The sequence below is a fragment of the Lactuca saligna genome, chromosome 6, assembly GCF_052625555.1.
Source record: "Lactuca saligna cultivar CGN05327 chromosome 6, ASM5262555v1, whole genome shotgun sequence".
In the NCBI taxonomy this organism is placed as follows: Eukaryota; Viridiplantae; Streptophyta; class Magnoliopsida; order Asterales; family Asteraceae; genus Lactuca; species Lactuca saligna.
In genome coordinates this window covers 162,757,451-162,779,871 of record NC_136422.1, presented here as the reverse complement: position 1 = coordinate 162,779,871, position 22,421 = coordinate 162,757,451, and the positions used below count along the sequence as shown (strand labels likewise).

At 37.1% G+C, this 22,421-nt stretch overlaps 2 non-coding genes across 2 annotated transcripts; both read left to right on the top strand.

Annotated features, from left to right (window-relative positions):
• Nucleotides 1–488: 488 nt before the first annotated feature.
• Nucleotides 489–595, top strand: LOC145003589 (small nucleolar RNA R71). Its single transcript, XR_013662043.1, has one exon. It is a non-coding gene; the product is annotated as a small nucleolar RNA R71 (small nucleolar RNA).
• An 8,874-nt stretch (nt 596–9,469) lies between these two features.
• On the top strand, nt 9,470–9,576 carry LOC145003595 (small nucleolar RNA R71). Its single transcript, XR_013662049.1, has one exon. It is a non-coding gene; the product is annotated as a small nucleolar RNA R71 (small nucleolar RNA).
• The last annotated feature ends 12,845 nt before the right edge of the window (nt 9,577–22,421 follow it).

The following is a 22,421-nucleotide window of genomic DNA, read 5'->3' as shown; positions in this document are numbered from 1 at the left end:
TTTGATAAAAGCCTCTCCCTTTTTGTCTATACTTCTCCTCCTTGGCCTTCTTGTACTCTTTGTAAGGCAGCCACTCTTTCTTTTGTTTGCGCCAGTCCTCATCATACCTGTCACCGCTTGAATAGCATGCTTGTGCCTTCTTGTTGCCATTCTCATCCAAATCGCAATCTCTAGTGAGGTGAGGTCCATTGCAGTTTTCACAACCCACCCGAATACCATGGATAGTTTGATCCATTTTGTCCATTCTTCTATCCATGGTTTTTAACATGGCCATGACCGCAAGTAAATCTTCAGTGGCAGCATACGCGGCTCCCCTCGTGACATCATTCCTAGGGTTGTGGTATTCTCTAGAGTGTTTAGAGAATTCTTCAATCAATTCTTTAATCACCGGGGGTGGCTTCTTTGTAAGTGGGCCTTGCGAGTCTAGCAATTGCCGGGTTGTGACATTGACTCCATCATAGAAGATGGAAACTTCTTGCTGGCTGTTTAGATCATGGTGTGGGCAGTTTCTTAGCAGACCTTTGTACCTCTCCCATGCTTCATATAAAGACTCTCCAGCTTGTTGTTCAAAGGTTGCAATGGCCTTCTTTAGTTTGGCTATTTTGGATGGTGGGAAAAAGTGATCAATAAATTCTTCCTTCATTCTGGCCCAAGTAGTGACTGATCCGGGGGGAAGTGACTTGAGCCAGTCTTTAGCAGCACCCTTGAAGGTTACCGGAAGCATACAAAGTAGTTGAGTTTCGCGAGTTACATTTGGAATATTAAAGTAACAGCAACATCATTTACTTCATCCAAATGTTTGTAGGCATCTTCATGATCTTTCCCATAGAAAGGTATTTCCTTGAGTGAAGCTAGGATATGACCTTTTAGCTCGAAGGTAGCAGTCGCGGGAATTGCGGGTTGCACAAGTCCCGGGCCATGGTCGTCGCACATCCTCTTCTTCCATTCTCCCATGGGGATTTCATCAATGTTAGCCATAGTGAACGCTAACTTTTCCTCCGACTCGGTTTCTTGCTTGTACGTTGTCTCCTCTTCTTCCTCGGTCTCGTATCCAATATCTTCTTGAATTGGCTCCTCAATTATCAAAGAAGCGCTAGAAGCTCCTGATTTACTGCTCTTCTTTTTCCCGAACACAGTCTTCAAGTTGGACAATGGTGATTTCTTTGGTGTGCTTGAACTCTCCACGTCCTTCCCTTTGTTTCTTTTCAATGCGGATTCGGGGTCTTCAAACGGGGGTACCAGTGGTGTGTTTGCTCCTCTGGTCATGAAAGTCCTGAAATGAATTAAATAAAAAGCGTAAAAAGAACAAAAAGATTGTAAAAATAAAGAAAATCTACTGCTGAGTAAACTGCTACTCGGCGAGTAGGTGCGATTGCACTCGGCGAGTATCAGTGATATTTCAAAAAAAATTCTAAGTTTTAAACTAACTAAAACAGATACTAAAACCTAATTACTAATTACTAAATTGCAATAAATGAACTTTATGCAAGTAAACTCACACAAAGGATCGAAAAAATTAGGAATTAACTTAATTATTTAGAGCCGTTCCCCGGCAACGGCGCCAAAAACTTGGTGTGTGTAAAACCAACTAGTTTTATCCCTACTTTTTGTTAATAATCTGAGCACACAAAGGCAGTGAGCCTGTCTTTAAGTGGTATAGATTGATAAATAAGGTATCGAACTCAGGGAACGGAAAATTAAACTAATAACTAATTTTAACTAAAACAAATAATAAAAGTAAAGGGTTTTTCTCTAGTTTTGCAAGACTAGAAACTTAGACAAACTAAATTAACTAATTAACTAAAGCAACAACTATTCACCAAATTTGATAAAGATGTTTCTATTTAGGTTCAACCAATTCACTCCTATGGTTATTTAAGTTTAAGATAGATTAATTGCTATTGGTTACCAATTATAATAGTTAGGTTCATATTCATTACTCCTAACCCTTAGACAATTAACTAATTTAAGCATTGATCAAGTGTTTAAACTAATTAATTCCCTAGATTAATTATTTGGATTTAATAAGATTTGTAATGGTCAATTAAGTTATTAATTCAATTAACCTCTTGTTGATGGTTTCTCAAACAAGCTCACACATTAATCTTCCTATTTTCTTATTAATCTTAGTTTCATAATCATTACTTCTAAGCATATGGTTTAGCATTCACATAGACATATGAGGTTAACAATTAAGTGATGCTCATGCAACCTAATTGCCTTCCAATTAACAAAAAATAGTAGTGATTAATATTTAAGGTTCTTTAACAAACTTAATTTAATAAATCACCAAAAGACAATTAATCAATAATCAAACCATAGGAGTTCTTTGGTATTCCCCAAACAGAAACAAAAACGAATTTAGCTCATAATTGCAGTAGAAACACACATAAAAACAAAGTTTACTAAAGCAAACATGTTCAATTCCTAAGTCTAAGTGGTTGAATTAACCTAATTGCTTGAATTCTTCCAAATAGTGAAGCCTAGGGTTCCTTAGCGCCTTCTGAATCTCTTAGTCGCAGCTAAACCTTCAAAAATCGCTAGGAGTCCCCTCCCATGAGATAAGGATCCTTGTTTTATAGATATCCCAAAACAGGGTGTACTCGGCGAGTAGCAGAATCAACTCGCCGAGTAGATCCATACTTATCCGTCTTGAATCAGCAGTCGTATTTATCTTCTGGAATATCCTCGTGTACTCGCCGAGTAGGGTCGATCTACTCGCCGAGTATATCACCTTCTTTCACTCTTCACTCTTCAATTGCTTTCCTTTTCTCCTTTTTGCTTCCAAGCATATGTTTTGGACTGAAAACACAATTCACAACATTTTAAGTACCTTTTGTCCACATTATTCACATAATTAATCAAAAATAACTAAGAATATATGCTAAATAATTAACTAATTATGCACATATCAGTTATGTGTCACCATATTAGGTATGCAAATTAATATCATGTCATTTGTCAGTCTTTTGATTCGACATTTCAAAGTTTAAATTTCACTCTAATTATATTAAACTAGATAAGGGACCCCCGCTTTGCGATGGTTGGTGTAACACCCGTGTTTCTGGGCTAAGCATTAGTGTAGTGATGTAATAGTTAGGTCAACCATTTTAACCTATTTTGAAGTAATAAAGATGAAAATTATTTGAGTATTATGTAAATTTATGTGCTTATACTTATTTATAAACGTATAATAAATAAAGGATAAAAATAAGCATCAAAATTAAAGTATTAGATAAACTTGATATCGATAAAGTTGTAGTGGTCGTGACAAGGATTCCGAACATATAAAGAACGCCGAAATCCGAGTTATAACGAAGAAGTTATGACTTGTTGAAGTTTCGTGACAAAACCGGTACGACGCTGTGTGACATAAATATTAAATTTACGATGGAGGACTTTTTAGCCTTAGCGATCTAAAAAAAAGTCTTACTATACGTTAAATCGAGAGCGTGTATAAAAAGAACTCTCGAATCTGACTTTGTATGAGGAAGTTATGATTTTTCTAAGATTTGGCATAGCAGTACACAACCCGAGATTCGAATTTTAGCTCGAGCAGTTTTTGGCCAACGCGACCTACAAGAGAATTAAAGATCTCGTTAATAGGAGCACACGGATAAAAAGACAGACAAAAACGGAGTCCGTATGTAGACGTTATGAATTTTACGTAGTCATTTAACAGTATCATCTTCTCATATTGTTAAATTTAAAATCGGTCAAGAATTAACTGACGGAGTCAAAAGGAAAGTTGTAGATCTTATCTTTACCTACACATGGATATAAGGAACATCGAAAATAAAGCTCGTATGCAAAACTTACGGGGTTTAGAAGCTGGCAGGGTGCTGTTGCAAAAGGGGTGATGTAGCACAATATAGGTCACCCACTTTTTGTCACCAAAATGATGACATGTGGCACCAACTCGATGAGTTGGAGGCCCAACTCAACGAGTTGAGCCATATTTCAGCTATAAATGGAGGTGTGAAGGTGCCTTCATTCCTCACACATTTACCCTCTTCTTTCTCTCTATGCACACTCTCTAACTCCTCCAAAACCCCCCTAAGCCCTAGGAAACCCCCGTAGCGCTTGAAGAAAACCTCGAAGCCTCTAAAGGCTCTGAGAAAAAGAGCTTTCTGGCTTGGAAGCGCTTCTCCAACGAAGTCTGATTTATAATAAAAACTCGTTGTTTCGTCGAAGGAAATCATATTGTTAAGAAGCGAGGCGCTACTGTAATTTCGAGTCGTCACTATAACTAGTGAGTGCATAGTTACTTTCATCTTACAGATAGATATAAAATATTTTATATAAATTACGTGCTATGTATGCATACTATCTACATACTTGTTGTCTATGTTGGATGAACGTTTTTATACCTATTTTAAATGATTTAAACTGTATATGTGTTTTATATCTACAAAATGTGTTGGGTAAAACATGGGTAGATGTAATAGTTGGTGTGTGATGAAATAAAATGATGTGAGGCCTTGATGTCAATGTTAACGAGGTTTCTAGTCATTTAGCAGAGTAAAGATGATGACCACAGACTTTTCTAGATAGTCCAGTGGAAAGCTATCAGGCTCGCAACCTGTAGGTGTTTGTGAATGATGTGTTCACCGGTGTACTCCATCCCTCTCATGGTTGCCTTTAGAAGATTTATTACTGAGGAACCCCTTAGCAGTAGCGTCCATCCCGATGATGATCCCTAGGCTAGGTCCTTTAAGATAGGTGTTTAGGGAGATAAGGTGAGGAAAACGAGAACGAGTAATTGGATTATTGTTGGTTGATGAAATTAATAAACTTATTTATTGTGGGTTGAAAACCCTATTTTTGCTCACCAAACTCCCAAGCATGACCCACTCAGTTTCTTGTATTACAGTTAGTGGCACTCGAGCATAGATGTGATGTTTGAATGACGGGTTACGAATTATAGGCCTGTAAATATGAATAAATGTTGTAAGGCTTATATTGTATTGTTTATGCTTTTGATTTGTATCGAACATGACATCCCAAGGTTTTTAATGAAATACAATTCTTTGGAAATGCTTTGATAAATATTTATCATATTTTATTTTGGGAACAAATTCCGCAACACTTTTCTTTAAAATGTTACTCTTATTTTTAAACAAGCATAAACAAATCGGTTTTTTCTGGCTGTGAAAATGGTGATATCACAGTTGGTATTAGATCATTAGTTTAAGCGAACTAGGAATTTGTAGGATTTCTAGACTTAAACTTAGAATGCTAAGCGATGATTAGAAGATGAGTGTCTACTATATTTTAGACACAAGCATTAATTTATTTTAGGAAAGATGCCTAAAATGCTTTTATATCCTATATGCTATTATTTGTTCGGATCTATGGTGTATTGCCGACCGGATCTGGAAACCTTATGTGTTCAGGATTTTACACATACAACGATGATTTAGACGTCTATCCTAAATAAAGATCTAAATTCACCCTATTCGGTGTATAGATCAAGATGGAAATAACCCAAAGTGGAAATGCAAATGGAAATTGGAATCAACAGCTACAACCTCAAGTGATTAAGCAAGTACCTATTGTAGCAGCCGCATTTAAGCCAATCACAATGGTCAGGGTACAATCAAGGACCAAGATGATGTTGGATCATCAAATGGAGGAGATAAGGCGATTACTACTACAAGATAGGGATGAACCTACGATGCCAGTTGAAGAAAGTTGAAGAAAGTAAATACCAAGAAAGTTGAAGAAAGGCGATTACTACTACAAGATAGGGATGAACCTACGATACCAAACAAAAATGTAAATACCAAGAAAGTTGAAGAAAGTAAAAGATCCTAATTTCATCTTTAGAATTTAATAAAAAAATTCAAACTAAGAATTCTCATAATCTAACATAAGCAACGTAATCCAAGCAAAATTCTAAACCAAAAATCAAAATCAGAATCATCTTCTTGCTATAATAAGTAGATGGAAGTTATCACTGGTTATATCACCTGCAACATTGTTAAGTTGTTACTATATATCATAATCTCAGAAACATATATGTATGTTAATGACTATTAGAATGTGTATAAAATATATTAGTATTGTATACCACCAACAAAAAGACTTGAAGACATGCAACAAATAGCATTGAACATTGAAGGTCTTGTTACTTACCCATTTGGTATAGAGTTTTGGGAAATACTTTGTTTCATGAGACTCCCGATTCTAATGTAGAAAGTCATCTCAATTGTTGAAGTTCAAGGAATTTGAATATTAATAATTTTTTCATTAAGTAAAAGATTAAAAACATAAAGAAAATGGTACAATATTGCAATAAAATATGACCGATCATGCTAGAATCCATCAACTATATGTTTAGGGCTAACTTCTTTATTCCAAAAAAGACAATAAATAACGTATTTTCAAAATCAAAATTTTCTAACTTGGTTGTTTGACTTTCAAAAAACCTCATAAGAAATAATATACTTTTGAAAACCCATATAAAAATCATATAATTATGAAAACGATTATGAAAACCTTCTAATTTTTTCATGTTATAAGTAATAATCATATGTAAAACTAAAAGCACATGGTTTTAGAAAAGATTTTTGGTTACTCAAACAACCAAATTTGGAAGGAATTTTAATGTGTGTGAACTCAACTAGTTTTAATCCTACTTTTTAAATATAAATTTAACACACAAAAGGCAATGTACCTGTCAATTGGTGGTATAATTAGGCATGCAGGGTATTGAACACATGAAATGGTGAAATAAACTAACTAATAGAATTATCTAAAAAGCAAATATTAAAAGGAAGGGTTTTCTCTAGTTTTAAAATACTAGAAACTTAAATAAACTAACTAGGATGCAATTTAACTAAATAATAGCTAAAGCAAGTAAATACCACTAAATTCAATAGTTAAAAGAACTTCTTTTGAGGTTTGAATCATTTGTTCCCATGGATGACTTTATGGTAAATATATCAAATTAACGAAAGTAAGACTTTTAATTAATCAAATTGGTGTTCCAATTAACTTCTTGTTGATGGTGTATCACACAAGCTCACACATTAACTTACCTATCTTCTAGTTAATTCTTGTTTCACATTCGTTATTCCTAGACATATAACTATGTGGTCACATAAATCATATGAAATTAATAACTAAGAGATGTTCATACAACTTAATTCCGAATTTATTAACCGAGAATAATTGTTATTAACATATGAGGTTCTTTAACAAGCTTAACAAAACAATATCACCAATTAAAATTAACCCTAACCATAAAATAAAACCATGTTTACAAAATCATCTACCCTAAACAGAAATTATGAGTTTTTAGTTCATGATTACGCTAAACGCAGATGCAAAAATGAATTTAAATAGCTCCAACATGATTCAAGCAAAAGGTTTAAGAAAAGTAAACTAAATTTTCCTTAATTCCCTTTGAAATTGTACTTAGGGTTGATTCCTCCGCTTCTCCTGGTCTAGCAGCACCTTTAATCGCAATTTCAGCCTCCTAGGGTTTCAGAGAAGTCCTCATCAAGATCCCAAAGTCCCTATTTATAATTTTCTAGAAACAGAGGTGACTCGTCAAGTCAAGGTCCCAACTCTTCGAGTCCCTCATTAAAAATCCGTGTACAACAAGGACTTCTAGATCTTTGCGAATCTTCGACCCGACTCGTCAAGTCAGCGGTTGACTCGTCGAGCCCTTTTTTTGGCATTGTTTCTTCTTTGTTTTAACTCCCAAACTTCCAACTTTTTCTCCTGCTTCCGAGCTTCTCTTTTGGACAGAAAATACTATTCAAACACTATTAAGTACCTTTTGTCCATAATATGTAAATATTTAGTTGATAACTAAGAAAATTCTACACTAAATATATATAGCTAAATATGCACATATCAACATACACCACACTTGACTTTTGCTTCCCCCCAAGCAAAACTGAATTTTAGCGAAGTAATATTTCATAATACCATCGCAATCAAACCCAATGCATGCATTTGTGTTTAAAATTTTTCCTAAGGACCCCCTAATTCTAAATACTCACAATCCTCATAAAAACTTCCCCAATTCTTTCGAACAATGCTCATTTTATGCATCCCTCCGAATCCACCCGAAAAAGACTTTCTCAGCCTCAAGGTATTTTTGGTCAAGCAATCCAAGCATACATAAACTAGAAAATTACAACTTTTCGATACTACTATGGGGCAATTTTTGGAATTCTTTACTTCTTTGATAATTTGTCTTTGATGTCTTTGAATTCACCACCTTTTGATTTTCGGTATGTTCAACTTTTTGAATCTTCAGAATTTCATCTCTTGATCTTCACTTTTGACTGCTCCAAAATTCTTACAACTTTTTCTTGTAACTCTCTCTCTCTCTCTCTCTCTCTCTCTCTCTCTCTCTCTTTCTCTTTCTCTCTCTCTCTCTTTTAACATGTAACTCATTCTTTTTTTTCATTCAAAACCCTACATGCTTAAGCAGGGGCGCTCAACTTCAACCTTTATTGGTTAACGTATTAGTCTTGTTGGATACATTTCAAGTACACAATGCTAAACATATTGCATCCCTCAAACAAAGAGCAATTTTGGTTATCAGGTCTTCGACTCGTCAAGTCCATGTTGGCAACTCGGGGAGTCAAGTCGGGTTTACTCAAATTCTAGCTGATCACCTCTTTTGTTCGCACTTCATTCGGATTCTTCTGGATGTAAGTCAGACGAGTGTAAATTAGCTCAGAATCTACTGTTATTACATTCACATGCGTCATTCTTGGATTTTGCTCGGTATTGCTAGGAAGTTCACCGGGTGCTCTTTGGTTGATCCTTTGTGCAAGCTAACCTAGCTGTTTTTCAATGTTATGAACAGACGCTTGCTGATTCCTAAGCATTTTTTATCCTTCATCATAGCTTGATGTTCTCTAAGCATATTATGTTGCTCTTTCATTTCAACATCTGTATCATTGTGCCTCTTTTCAGACGCAACTATAAATCTGGTGAACATATCTTCCAAGTCAGCCTTTCTTTCCATTACCAGTTCCTCTTTTTGATAAAAGCCCCTTTCTTTTTGCTTATATTTTTCCTCATTTTGTGCTTCTTTGTTTTTCGCTAATTTTGATCGTACCTATCACCACTTGAATAGCATACTTGCGCTTTCCGTTTCCCATTCTCGTCAAGATCACAATCTTTAGTGAGATGAGGCCCTTTACAATTCTCACAACCAACCCTAATGGCATTGATGTATTGGTCCATCTTAGTCATTCTTCAATCAAAACTCTCTAATTTAGCCATCATTGGTACCATGCTATGATTAACCGAGTTCACCGTCCCCCGACTCAGTTCATTCATTGGGTTATAATATTCTCTAGAGTGGTTAGAGAATTATTCAATTAATTCTTTGATTAACGGGGGTGGCATCTTCATGAGAGGTCCTTGCGAATCAAGGAGTTGCCTTGTGGTCACATTTACTCCTTTATAGAAAATGGAGACTTCTTGTTGGCTATTAAGATCATGATGTGGGCAATTCCTTAGTAAACCTTTGTATCTCTCCCATGCCTCGTATAAGGATTCTCCAATTTGTTATTCAAAGTTGGCTATGGTTTTCTTCAACTTGGATATTTTTGAGGGAGGACAAAACTGATCAATGAATTCTTCCTTCATTTTAGCCCATGTAGTGATAGATCCTGGAGGGAGTGATTTCAGCCAATCCTTTGCAGCACCCTTGAATGTGACTGGAAGCATACGAAGTAGCACGGTTTTGTGAGGCACATTTGGAATATTAAAATAATCAGCTACATCGTTGACCTCATCCAAATGTTTGTAGGCATCTTCGTGATCTTTCTCGTAGAATGGGATTTCCTTAAATTGAGCAAGTATGTGGCCCTTTTGTTGAAATGTGGCAATAGCGGGAATGATGGGTTGCACCAGTCCCGGGCCGGTATCATCACGTATCCTCTTCTTCCATTCTCCAATGGGAACTTCATCAATGTTTTCCATGGTGTTAACGGGTTCAAATTCAAAGTCGCTTCCTTCTTTGGAATTGGATTTGTAATCGTCCTCAAATTTAGCTACTTTTGTATGATCTTCAAAGCTTTCTAATTTACTTCCTTCGCTCTTTTGACTACTGACCTCTCCTGTTTTCTTGTCCTTTTTCTTCCTAAAAACTGATTTGAGGTCCTTGAGCGGTGATTTCTTTGGCAGGTGATTGTCTTCAATTACTTTATCTTTGTTTTTCCTAAGTACGGATTCCAGGTCTTCAAATGGAGGGACCAAAGGTGTGTAGGATCCTCGGGTCATGTAAAACTGAAATCAAAACAACAAATACGCGTAAAAAGAACAAAATAAAATAAAACATGAAACTGGGAATTAGCTATGGACTCACCAAGTAGCTGCGACTGCACTCGGCGAGTTCAAGGCAAAAATAGAAAAAAAAAATGAACGAAATTTATAAAAACAGAAAACTAATAAAACTTATCATAATAACTAAATTACTTAAGAAATAACTTTGTGCAAGAAAAATCTCACACAAAGGGTCGATAAAACTAGAATTAGTATTAATTTTTAAACCGTTCCCCGACAACAACACCAAAAACTGATGTGTGTGAACTCAACTAGTTTTAATCCTACTTTTCAAATATAAATTTAACACACAAAAGGCAGTGTACCTGTCAATTGGTGGTATAATCGCAATTTCAGCCTCCTAGGGTTTCATAGAAGTCCTCATCTCGATCCCAACGTCCCTATTTATAATTTTCTGGAAACAAAGGTGACTTGTCAAGTCAAGGTCCCAACTCGTCGAGTCCCTCATTAAAAATCCATGTACAAAAAGGACTTCTAGAGCTTTGCGAATCTTCGAACCGACTCGTCGAGTCAGCGGTTGACTCGCCAAGTCCTTTTTTTTTGGCATTGTTTCTTCTTTGTTTTAACTCCCAAACTTCCAAATGTTTCTCCTGCTTCCTTTTGCTTCCGAGCTTCTCTTTTGGACAGAAAATACAATTCAAACACTATTAAGTACCTTTTTGTCCATAATATGTAAATATTTAGTTAATAACTAAGAAAATTCTACACTAAATATATAGCTAAATATGCAATTATCAAATTTGTAAGTAGAAAATTGTCCCCTGTTTGATGGTTTATTAATGGTGAATTTGGAAGACTCACAGTGGGGTGTGTTTCCTGTACCAATCATACCTTATCTTCTTCCTGTAAAATGTTAATGCATCAAAGAATTCAATAATTTTGACTCAGAAATATTAAAAATGGTGGTGTATTAATGCTAAATTTGGAGGACTCAAGGTGGGGCATGGCCATTTGGCATGGGATTACCCGTCGTATCTTCTTCCAATAAAATGTAAATGCATCAAAGAAATCAATAATTTTGACTTAGAAATAGTAAGAATTAATGTGTATTAATGGTGAATTTGGAGGAGTCAAGGTATGGTATGGCCATTTGGCATGCGATTACCACCATGAATTCAAAACCGAAAATGATTTAAATGAAAGAGAAGAATATAGCATTAATCATCAAAAACTATTAAAAGAACAATTTTACAAGTTGGAATTACATAATTAGAGGGTTAATATGATAATTTTCATTCATCTCACATTCACAAAACAAATAGCAAATGTTTATATCCCTCCATATCCAGACATAGAATTAAGAAAAAAAAATACCTACATATTTTCTTTGTCTATGATATAAGATGAAAGATGATATGCTAAGTCTCTATGTCCTAAATAAACCTGAATTTTGTAGTGCCTTGTAGTAGTTAGAAATGGTTGATGAATTCTTCACTAATTCCCATATCTTCTTAGAGTTCTTCATCCAGTCTCTCTCAGACACAATTCTTGAAACCGATGAACCACTTATTTATAAAACCTGAACCCACAAACAAACAAAATCCATCACACAATGGTGCACCTAACAACCCATGATTCACACACACAAACACACAAGAAACAAATCTGATCACGCACGCTACACAACAAAGAATGATAACTCTCATGTTGTGTCCCCAGTGAGTTCGTGTTACTCTTGGATGCAATAAAGAATGACTTAATTAGTGCAGAAGTAGAAGCATAGTCGCCATTATCCACATTCTGATGTTTCTGTTTCTTGAATGAAGTGGAGCTAAATTACTAATTAAGTCCTTTCTTTAGTTTAGGTTCAAGGGGCTGAAGAGACAAAGTAGAGTATAGAGAGCATACCTTGAAGTCGACATCGACACGGTGCAAACCATTTGTTATCGAAGTTGCAAATCGAGTACTCATCTGAAATAAAAGATACATAAGAAAGATCGGCATGCAACTGAAGAACATTGTAACGCCCCGAATCTCAGGTATTAGTCTTACAACGTTATTTTTTCATATTACAAAGTCTACTTGACGAGATGGAGGCCCTGACTCGTTGAGTAGGAACGTCTTTTGGCCGCGGGATTAAGTGACCAACTCGCCGAGTCGGAGGTGTGACTCAACAAGTTGGAGCTGAAGGATGAAACCTTAATTTCCGGGGTTTTACACCCTATTTAAAGGTTCATTAGCCTCCCTTATCCTTCCCTTACAGGCTTGTGAGTCCAGAAACCCTAATTCGTGTGTGTGCTCCATTCTTGTGTGATTTTCAAGCTTGGAAGGTGATGTGTAAGAAGAAGGCTTGAAATATAAGAAGAGTTGGACAAGAGGAGCTAGTAGATCTAACTTCTTTGTTTCTTGGCATTAGTTTGAAGGTAACAAGTCGTTACCTTAACCTTCCCTCTTTATAGATCTCTTTATGATGGAAGATTAGGGCTTTTTAGTATATATGCTAGCCATTTTTGGGTATGGACTAGGATCTGAAGTTGCAACTTCAGATATGAGCTTATCTTGGTCTCCATTGCTATAAAGTCTCCAGCCGTACCAAGCATGAACCATTCCTTTTGAGTTAAACCTCATTATGATCTTGGATTTGACATTCTAAGCCTTTAGAGCCTTGCATGCACATAAAGTTTGCAACTTTAGGTGATAAACATGCCTTGAGAAGCTTGATCTGCAATATGGAGCTGTGTAATAGCTTAAAAAGCATCTGAATGGAGAAAGCACTGAAGGGACTCGACGAGTTGCATGGACAACTCGGGCAGTCCGATGAAGATTGTCATGCAAGGAATTCTGCATCGACTCGGAGAGTCAGTAGGAAGACTCGGCGAGTCAGCTAGGGTTTTGCTGACATTTGCACATGCATGAACTCGGCGAGTTTTAGGGAAACTCAACGAATCAACTAGGGATTTCACTACTTCTCGAGTTCAGGAAGGACTAGACGAGTCAGTGAAGTGCACTCGATGAGTCAGTGAACTGTACTCGATGAGTCGGGTTAACATGGACTGTTGACCTGGACCATTGACTTGGACTTTGACCAAGGGTTGACTAGTTGACTTCTGGGATATTTTGGTAAATTGGAAATTTATGGAAATTGTCTTATGGTAAATATAGGTGGTGGAGTTCGTGGCCGTGGTTCGAGAGTTTGAGATTATAACTTCGATTCGACAGTTGAGAGGTGAGTTATCCTCACTATACTAACACGGTCGAAGGCACCAATGCCGACCATTTTTGGATTTGTATCCAGGTTTATTTCATGATATGCTTAATGATTTATATCCTGGTAGTTAGGACGGTGATATGCTTAGTGATCTGGTTAGATCGGTATCCTGGTATATTAGATGATGCTATGTTAGTGACCAGATAGGTCTGTATCCTGGTAATAGGATGTTACCATGATTAGTGTTATGTTAGATTGGTTTGAAAATTATATATATGGTAGCATATGATATGTATGTGCACAAGTTTGTTGATTGGGGGTTGGGTTGAGGCGGTCCTTCTTTGTGCCGAAGGTCAACATACCCAGGACGGTCCGGATTAACTGAAGGCCCTACAAAGGGGTTCAGTTAGGCCGAAGGCCCATCGAGCGGTCCGGATAGGCTGTAGGCACTGTGAGGCGGTCCAGACATGCCGAAGGCTCAGAGAGCAGTCCGGATAGGCTGAAGGCCTACGAGGTGGCCCAGTCAGGCTCAAGGCTCATTATGCATGTCGTTTGCTTATATGTTTATATGATATGGTTATATATGTATGATGTTGGTATCTTGGGGGTAACTCACTAAGGCTTCGAGCTTACATTTATCGTTTATTGTTTCAGGTACTTCTAATGATTGTGGGATGGTGAAGGCATGATTGTACAGCTCCTCATATTTCATGATATAAGATTTGATTATGGGGATACTCTAATGTTTAAACTATTTTAAAAAAACAGACGGTAATAACTTAATGGTTTTAAATGTTTTAAAAAGTTTTAAATTGGCTTGAATTTTTATGGATGTTACAAGTTGATATAAGAGCCTTGGTTTGAGTGAATTGGAGGAACGCTCATGTGAATCCAATCTCAAATCAAGAAAATGATTTTCAAAATTATTGTTAAATGGTTTTCAAAATAATAAAGGAGGATACAAGTATACGATCAACCGGAGCCAACTAGTAGACCCTAAAATACCATACAGTTATTAATATTGAGATATGTTAGAAAAGTATGCTAGTACTAGGCTAGGGATCTTCAAGAATTGCATGATAGAATTGTCTGATTATATGATGTCTTCTAGACTAGGGTTTTCCTTATATGAAATTGACATCATTACTGTACTTGCTCAGTGTATGCATCATAGGTTGTACGTAATTAAGTTTATATGACCTGAGAATATTTGGTTTAGCTTTATTTCTTATTCCTTGTCTAGTTGTGGGCTTAGAGTAGGACCGAGTATTCAATTGTCTATAGGGTCCAAAGTTATGTATGGATAACATACACTATTCCTATAGCGTTGGTGGAAGTTTCATGAATGGGTGGGTTGTGTGAGACCGGTAGGTCAGTTATGAGATAGTTAGCTTCCCTCTAGGAGTGAGGATTGAGCGACCACCGTGTGTATGTGTGTGTGTGTGTATATATATATATATATATATATATATATAGTTAGGTGGTTATGGTGATACTTGAGACAAATATGGGTAGGTGTGTTACGTAGTATGGGCCCGTACTACTAAAAGCACAGGACCCATACGCATAGCAAAGAAGTCACAACCCCTAGGATTTAGTTGGGAGTTGGTTCCCAGTTATTCTTTCGGATTATCTGATATATTCCTGTTATATTTTTGGTATGGTGGTTATGAGGCATTTTGTGACTGGATACGGATCGGGATCAAGGCATGGCGATCAGGAAGCCCCAACAGCGCCCGAGGTTATCGACTAGGATGGGCCAATGTTCACAGAGAACCGTGCCAAGGAGATCATCCGCGATGAGGTCATTGAGATTGTCCAGGGTCAGATCTCGGAGATGTTTGGGTCTATTAAGACCACAATGATGGAGTTTTTTGATGACATGTACGCAGCCCTTGCTGAGACAGATGTTGCAGTACCTGAGGGTGGAGCTACTAAGGTATTCCAGTACCAGGACTTCGATAACATGAAGCCCCCTACTTTTGATGGGACTTAGGATCCCATCAAGGGTATGAGGTGGCTATCTGATGTGGAGGGGTGTTTCTTCACATATTTATGTTCTACTAACCAGAAGTTCAGATGTGCCCTGAACCTGCTGAGGTCTGGGGAAAAGGACTGGTGGAGGTTGATGATTGGGTCTTATACTGATGATCAGAGAGCTGCAGTTACATGAGAGCAGTTATGTGATATGTTCTGCGCTCGCTACATTCCACGGGTTGAGCGAGAGCGGCTGGCTCAATAGTTTTTGGAGTTGAGACACGATGGTGAGACCGTGTATGAGATCACGAGTATGTTCACGTAGAGGGCGATGTTTTGATTGGAGTTTGCCTCTGAGCAAGCTCAGATGACACGTTATATAAGCATTCTCAAGAATAAAATTCATAAGTTTGTAGCTACTCAACGGTGTGATACCCTGCATGAGTTACAAGAGGCCGCTAGGCGGCGTGAGTTGGAGATTAAGCTGCAATTGAGGGAGCATCGGCGGGCCCCAACACAGTCGCAGCCGGCACCAAAGCGGTATAAGACTGCTGATTCTTGGTCCGGAGGGCAGCAGGGCCGCACTTATGGGAAGTGCGGGAAGGTTCATTCAGGAGTATGCCGATCAAGTAGCGGGTGCCACAAACGTGGCAAGTAGGGGCATTTTGCGAGGGACTGCCGCCAGATCGCCCTAGCCCTGGATATAAGGATATGTTATCATTATCATCAGGTTGGTCACGTGAAGAGTAACTGTCCGCAGCTTGCTGCAATCCCGATGCATGCTCCAGCACCAGCTACACTAAGGATTACCGATGGGAGGCAGGGTAGAGCAGAGGCCTCGAGGGCTTAGGGACGTGCTGTCTAGCTTAAAACCGAGGGGGCCAGAGCAGCACTGAATGTGGTTGCTAATATTTTTCTATCCCTTATCTTATTAATTAAATATGTTTTATGCTTATTTTTTGTACTTGTGATTAGGTACATTTTTAGTGAACTCCTTGCCTGCATTGGTTTTGTTTGACTCAAGGGAGACTCGGTCATTTGTATCCTAGATGTTCAATAGGGAGTTCAGGGTGCCAGTAGGAGAGCTAGAGTGTCTGTTGCGAGGCTCTATCGTCAACGATCACGGGGTTTTCGCTTCTTCGGTCTATTGGGGATGCAAGTTGGAAATCTTCGGGGTACCTTTTTCGATTGAAATGATTATGATCCCCATTGGGGATGTGTGTGTGATTGTGGGGATGGATCGGCTTAGTCGATTTGGTGTCATGATAGACTGCAAGGGTCAGCATGTAGTGGTTCAAACCCCAAGTGGGGGAGACTTGTTTGTCTATGGCGAGGGTACCGGAGTGTGGCTAGGGTTATGTTTAGCCTCCAGAGCTAGACAATATATGCAGTAGGGTGTGTGGGTTATCTAGTGTATGTGGTGGATATGCGGGCCAGAGATCAGATTTCAGTATCTGAAGTTCCAGTGGTTTGGGACTTTGCTGATGTATTCTTGGAGGAGTTACCCAGAGTGCCTCCGGAGAGGCATGTCGAGCTTAGGATTAACCTAGTGCCAGGTGCAGCTCCCATCGCCAAAGCACCGTACCGTTTGGCACCACCAGAGATGCAGGAGCTGTCATCACAGTTGCAAGAACTGTTGGGGAAGAAGTTCATTCGACCGAGCAGTTCTTCCTGGGGAGCACCGATAGTCTTCGCCAGGAAGAAGGATGGTTCACACCGGATGTGCATAGACTAGTGAGAGTTGAACAAGTTCACGGTGAAGAACCATTATCTGCTCCCGAGGATAGATGACTTATTTGATCAGGTGTAGGGTGTATCTGTTGGATTAATGTCTAAGTCCATAACTATAATTGGTAAGACTTGACCGGACCCGGCATGGTCCATTTGGGTTGCATACCATCATGCACTTGGATAGACTATAATGAGAGAAATAAGACACTTATGGTTATTAATATATTATAAGTTCTAGTATATTAATAATAAGAATAATAAGATTATTTAATTAGTATTGATCAAGAATTAATCTAGGATTAATTAAGTCATCAAAAGAAGACTAATTAAATATATGGGTTGATTGTGTAAATCATCCATACTTGTATAGTGGGCTAATGCTCCATGGATTATCTAGTTGGGCCAAAACCCATATGATGCTCCATGGATGTTCCATGGTATATTTGAACCCATGGATCCAAGGAAATGGAAAGTCATGACAATTAGAGTTTACCCTAATTGTATAACTATATAAGCATCTTATTCTTGAGGAAAATCGGCCACTAGTGAGAGTAAGAAAGGGCTAGCCGATTTTCATGAAGTGTAGAACTCTCTCAAGTTATTCTAAGTGTTTTGATGATTGTGAACCATTTGAGGTGTCACACTTGAGGCACTAGGCACTCAAGCTTCATGAAGACAAGCACCATCAAAGAGGTATGTATTCTATCTTGTTATATTGATAGTTTTGTATGCTAGATTAGGATAATACCTTGGATGTTCATATTTGCATGTATAATAGAGAAAACATAGATCCAAGGTATTTAGGGTTGCATGTACACTTAGGAGTGTTAGAATGCTCATAACACAACAGTGGTATCAGAGCCTAGGCTTGTTTTCTTGTTATACTTGCAATGGAAGCTGAAAAATCGAGTTTTGTTGCTGTCTACCCAGCAGACTCGCCGAGTCCATGAAGGGACTCGACGAGTCCAAGGCAAAATGCATCCAACTCGCCGAGTTATGTTCATGCACTCGACGAGTTGGACCCCATACAATATATTTTCGAGGTTTTTGGCTAGAAATGGACTAGGAACATTACCCTAAGTTGTTTTTGAACTTATAAACTTGTTTTTTGATGTGGTAATGTTCATGCTAATCCATTTTCAAAGATAGTTGTCAATAGATTCATGTTTTGTATTAGTTTAAAGGTTAGACTAATTACATGAAAAAGTTTGATTTGAATTATCTTGTTCTTATGAGTTGCTTAGATTAATAGAAAAGTTGAATGAAATAGTTGTTTTCAATCCAAATTAATCTAAGAGTTGATTCTAAAATGTGTTTTTGTAACTTGTCCTCAAGTTATATGAAAAGTCACATTTAAGTCTCATAAAACTCATAAAATTGGCAAAGGTTACAAAAATGAAGAGTCTAGTTCTAATTAATTGGAGTTATGACTCCATAATTTGTCCTCAAGTTATGGAGGACAAAGAGTCTCTTCATTAAATAAAATATATATATATATATAATGTAACCTTAATTAATTCCATAAGTTATAAAAATAAAGAAAAGTTAATTCTTTTATTAGTTTAAAGTCTTCCATAAGTTATGGAACTTGAAGAGTTTTTTGGATTAAAACTACTTTAAACACATAAGTTATGGAATTAATTAGTTTTGAATAGTTTCAAAACTTGCCCTCAAGTTTTGGATTTTGTAAAGTTTTCTCTTATGAATACTTTAATTCCAAGTTAGCCCTTAGAACTTTAAAAGTTAAAATTCAACCCTTATACTTTATAATATTATAAGTTAATAATATATATATATATATATATATATATATATATATATATATATATATATATGTATAAGAGTAAAGTCGGTCTTACCGCTAGTACGCCTCATTCACGAAGCCGGTGTATAAGGTGGGTATAAGGTTGTTGCCTATAAAATGGCAACTTAATGGGTGTCCACTCTCACCCACCGCTTGCTTGACTGGTGGAGGGTCGTTAGCCGAACGGGTTTGATATGACTATAATTCTCCCTTCATTAAAAGTATTAATGATAAATACTAAGTAACTAAACTCTAAATAATACCCAATCTTAGTTACTTAGGAAAATGTGAATAAGGTGCTAATCCATGAAATTACACTTTGCACTTTGTTTAAGTCGGTTAGTGGAGCGTGTGTGGTTAACCGGCACACTAACTCGTATTTAACAAGGTAGGCAAAGGGTAACTTAATGTTTATCATAGTATCGATGGAGCGTGTGTGGTTAACCGGTACATCGATTGAGGGCTAAACACTTAAGGGTACCAAGTAATTTGCATGGTTACTTCACACCTTGTTTTGTGATCCTCGGCATCCCAGTCACAAAACCTGAAGGGCACACTCGAGATTGAAACATGCCATTGAACAGTTCAATGAATCTCAAAAGATCTAGGAGTTTCAAATCCAATTAAAACCTAATAATACATTTCGTTTATCTTTGTGGAAATTGGTGAATCGTCATTCACCTACCTTCAAATTGTTTTATAGCTTGGATTACGGCATACCTCTTCTAAGTTATAAAATAGTTTGTTGGGTCCTAGCCTTAATATTTCATATTGGGTGTCATATTAAGGACTTTAGATCAACTATCTTGAATATCTCCCAAAAGATGTCTGGTTTAGACATTTATGATCTTCCCAAATCTCTTGAAACAAGCATTCCTAATGAAGATGATGTCCCATGGATATCATACTTCTTTCTCCTCCTCCAATTATTCTCCCTAACCCACAAGTTCTTGAAAAGTTTAAGATCACTCAAGCCCTAATGGCAAGACAAGGTCTAGGTGTGATCACATCTTGGAGATGTAGTCACATATTGACAAGCCGGGAGAGTTGGGTGTCAAAGTCTTGAGAAAGTTGGTGGTTCAATCACTATCTAAGTCACATAGTGAGTTCCTTTGGGACACCTATAAAATAGACTATGACAAGACCCTTAATGATCTTATCTATTGTTAAGATCAACTTCCTGAAACTTTATGGACATTGACAATGGTGACACTAGAAATACAGAAAAAGCATTCTCTTCCTAATGGAAAGGTATCGGCCATAGTCAACTCGGTTGAACAAATGGTAAAGAGAAAAGGTTAAGTCTGTAATAGTCCCGTGTACCATTATCAAAGGGTCCATATGTTTAATTTGCCAAAGAAAGGGTCATTAGTTGGAAGCTGCCAAATTTACCTAAGGATGTTAAAGTCAATAAGTTTGACTCTATTTCAGGTAAAGTCCACTATCTAACTCTGTTAAGTTTCTATTCTGAGATTCCTGATACATGATGTGACTGTGTCACATGGTAATGTTTTAAGAATCAAAGAAAAGTGAAGAAACTTAAGGAAAGAATATGCTGAATCTGATCGCGTAGATGGATTTCTATCGCGTAGTTTGAAGATGGATTCTTGAGCTACTTCTTAGGAGTTATGAGGTATTGCTTAGGAATAGATAACAACAAGTTTTCATATGGATTGTAAGGATAAGTTTTTACGCATAGTTTTAAAATAAAAGAAAATTTTGATTTTAGTTATTTTAAAATATCCTTACAATCGCATTTGAGGAAAAATTGTTGCTTATATGATTCCATTAATAGCAAGAGTGGAAGTATGAAATTGATTCTTTCATTTGTGGTAATGTCTAAATTTACCAAATAAGGAAAGATTCTCATCATCCAAAGTCTCAATTGGACCGGGACTTGGAATCATGCAAGTTGTATAGCATGATGAATGAGAACTTTCAAGTATTGGAAAAAAATTAAGACTAATTACTTGTTCACATGGATGTGTGAGTCAAGTAATGGACTAAGGGATCGAATACATAGTCATGTGCACTGATTAAGTTCACCACAAAAGATCGATAAGACTATTCGGCATAGTTTACTAAAGCTCAGTAAATATGATTATACTTACATGCTTAAGTGTAACTCTGAGACATCGGAAAAAGGTTCCAATGTATGACAGAGCGAATAAGAAGAATCAAATTAGGCAGAAGGATAAAAGTTTCTCAAATCTGAAAAGATGGGAGAGTACTTTAGTATCAGTTTTTTGTGATCATCTTAATGATTTAGAAACCATAGCACAATTAGTTCTCTAAGGAAATCTTAGTGCATTCTTATGACTAAGAAGAAGGGATCTTGAATTGTTGAAATGGTTAAATCAAGAAGATGAGTCATACTTCGTTCCAATACATGTCTTAGAGTCATACTCCAAGATTGTAATTTGAGTGACATGTCTTTAAGAAGGTTTAAAACATGTGTCAAATGTAAGAGTAAAAGTGTCCTACTCTTGTTCATTTAAAGTTGGTAAGTTGTGATGTTTTGGATAAAACAAAGACCAACTTAGGCCAACTATGTGAAGTGTTTGTCTTGATTAGAATCCACACTATCTCTTGGATGTTTGACAAGGGAGTCTTATAGGTCAAGAGGACAGTGGGAGTCTTAAAGGTCTTGAAAGTCTCAAGAACTAATCAAGAATAAAACCTGAAGTTCTTCTCTAGCACACGACTTGAGGTTTATAATCTATCGTGTTGACATATCTGTGCCCATTCCAGTTAAAGTTGGCTTTGCATATGAGTTCTTAGAGTTCTCAAGTGGTTGCACAACAACTTGGAAGCAATGGCAGGCCCTTGAGCTGCCAGGTAGCAAGAAATTAAGATTGAGTTCAATCCATATGGTTTTGGATTTGTCATTATCTTTGTCTTGTGATTATGGTTTTGACAAATTCATATGGGTAGGAACTCATACACCATATAAATCTAAGTGTCATAAGGTTTCTCTCCGATTCATGAAAATGATGGTGAGGAAACACTTTCACTAAGTAGATTTTAGCTAGATAGCAATTGTGATGTTTGCATTCTCAAAGTCGTTAGTGGAGCGTGTGTAGTTTACCGGCACACTAACCTAGACTTGTGAGAAGTGGCAAAAAGGTCTAAGCATTATGATTACGACATACCTCTTCATAATTGTTTAGACACACAAGTGTGCTATCTAAGGGAAGGTGTATGATTTTGATAAAGTTTTATCAAAGCAATCTAGTATCAGAAATCTGAACTTTGGTAAGAAAGTCAGCTGATTTCTGAGTACATGTCAAAGCTAGTGGGAGCATAAGTGTTATGCTAATAATCATCATGTTAGTGGGAGCATGATAATTATGATAAGTATTGCAAGTTAGCAATGTTAATTATAGAAAGCAAAAGTTTCAACTGGAAAAGAGTTGTTTTGCTATAGTTAAGGGAGAG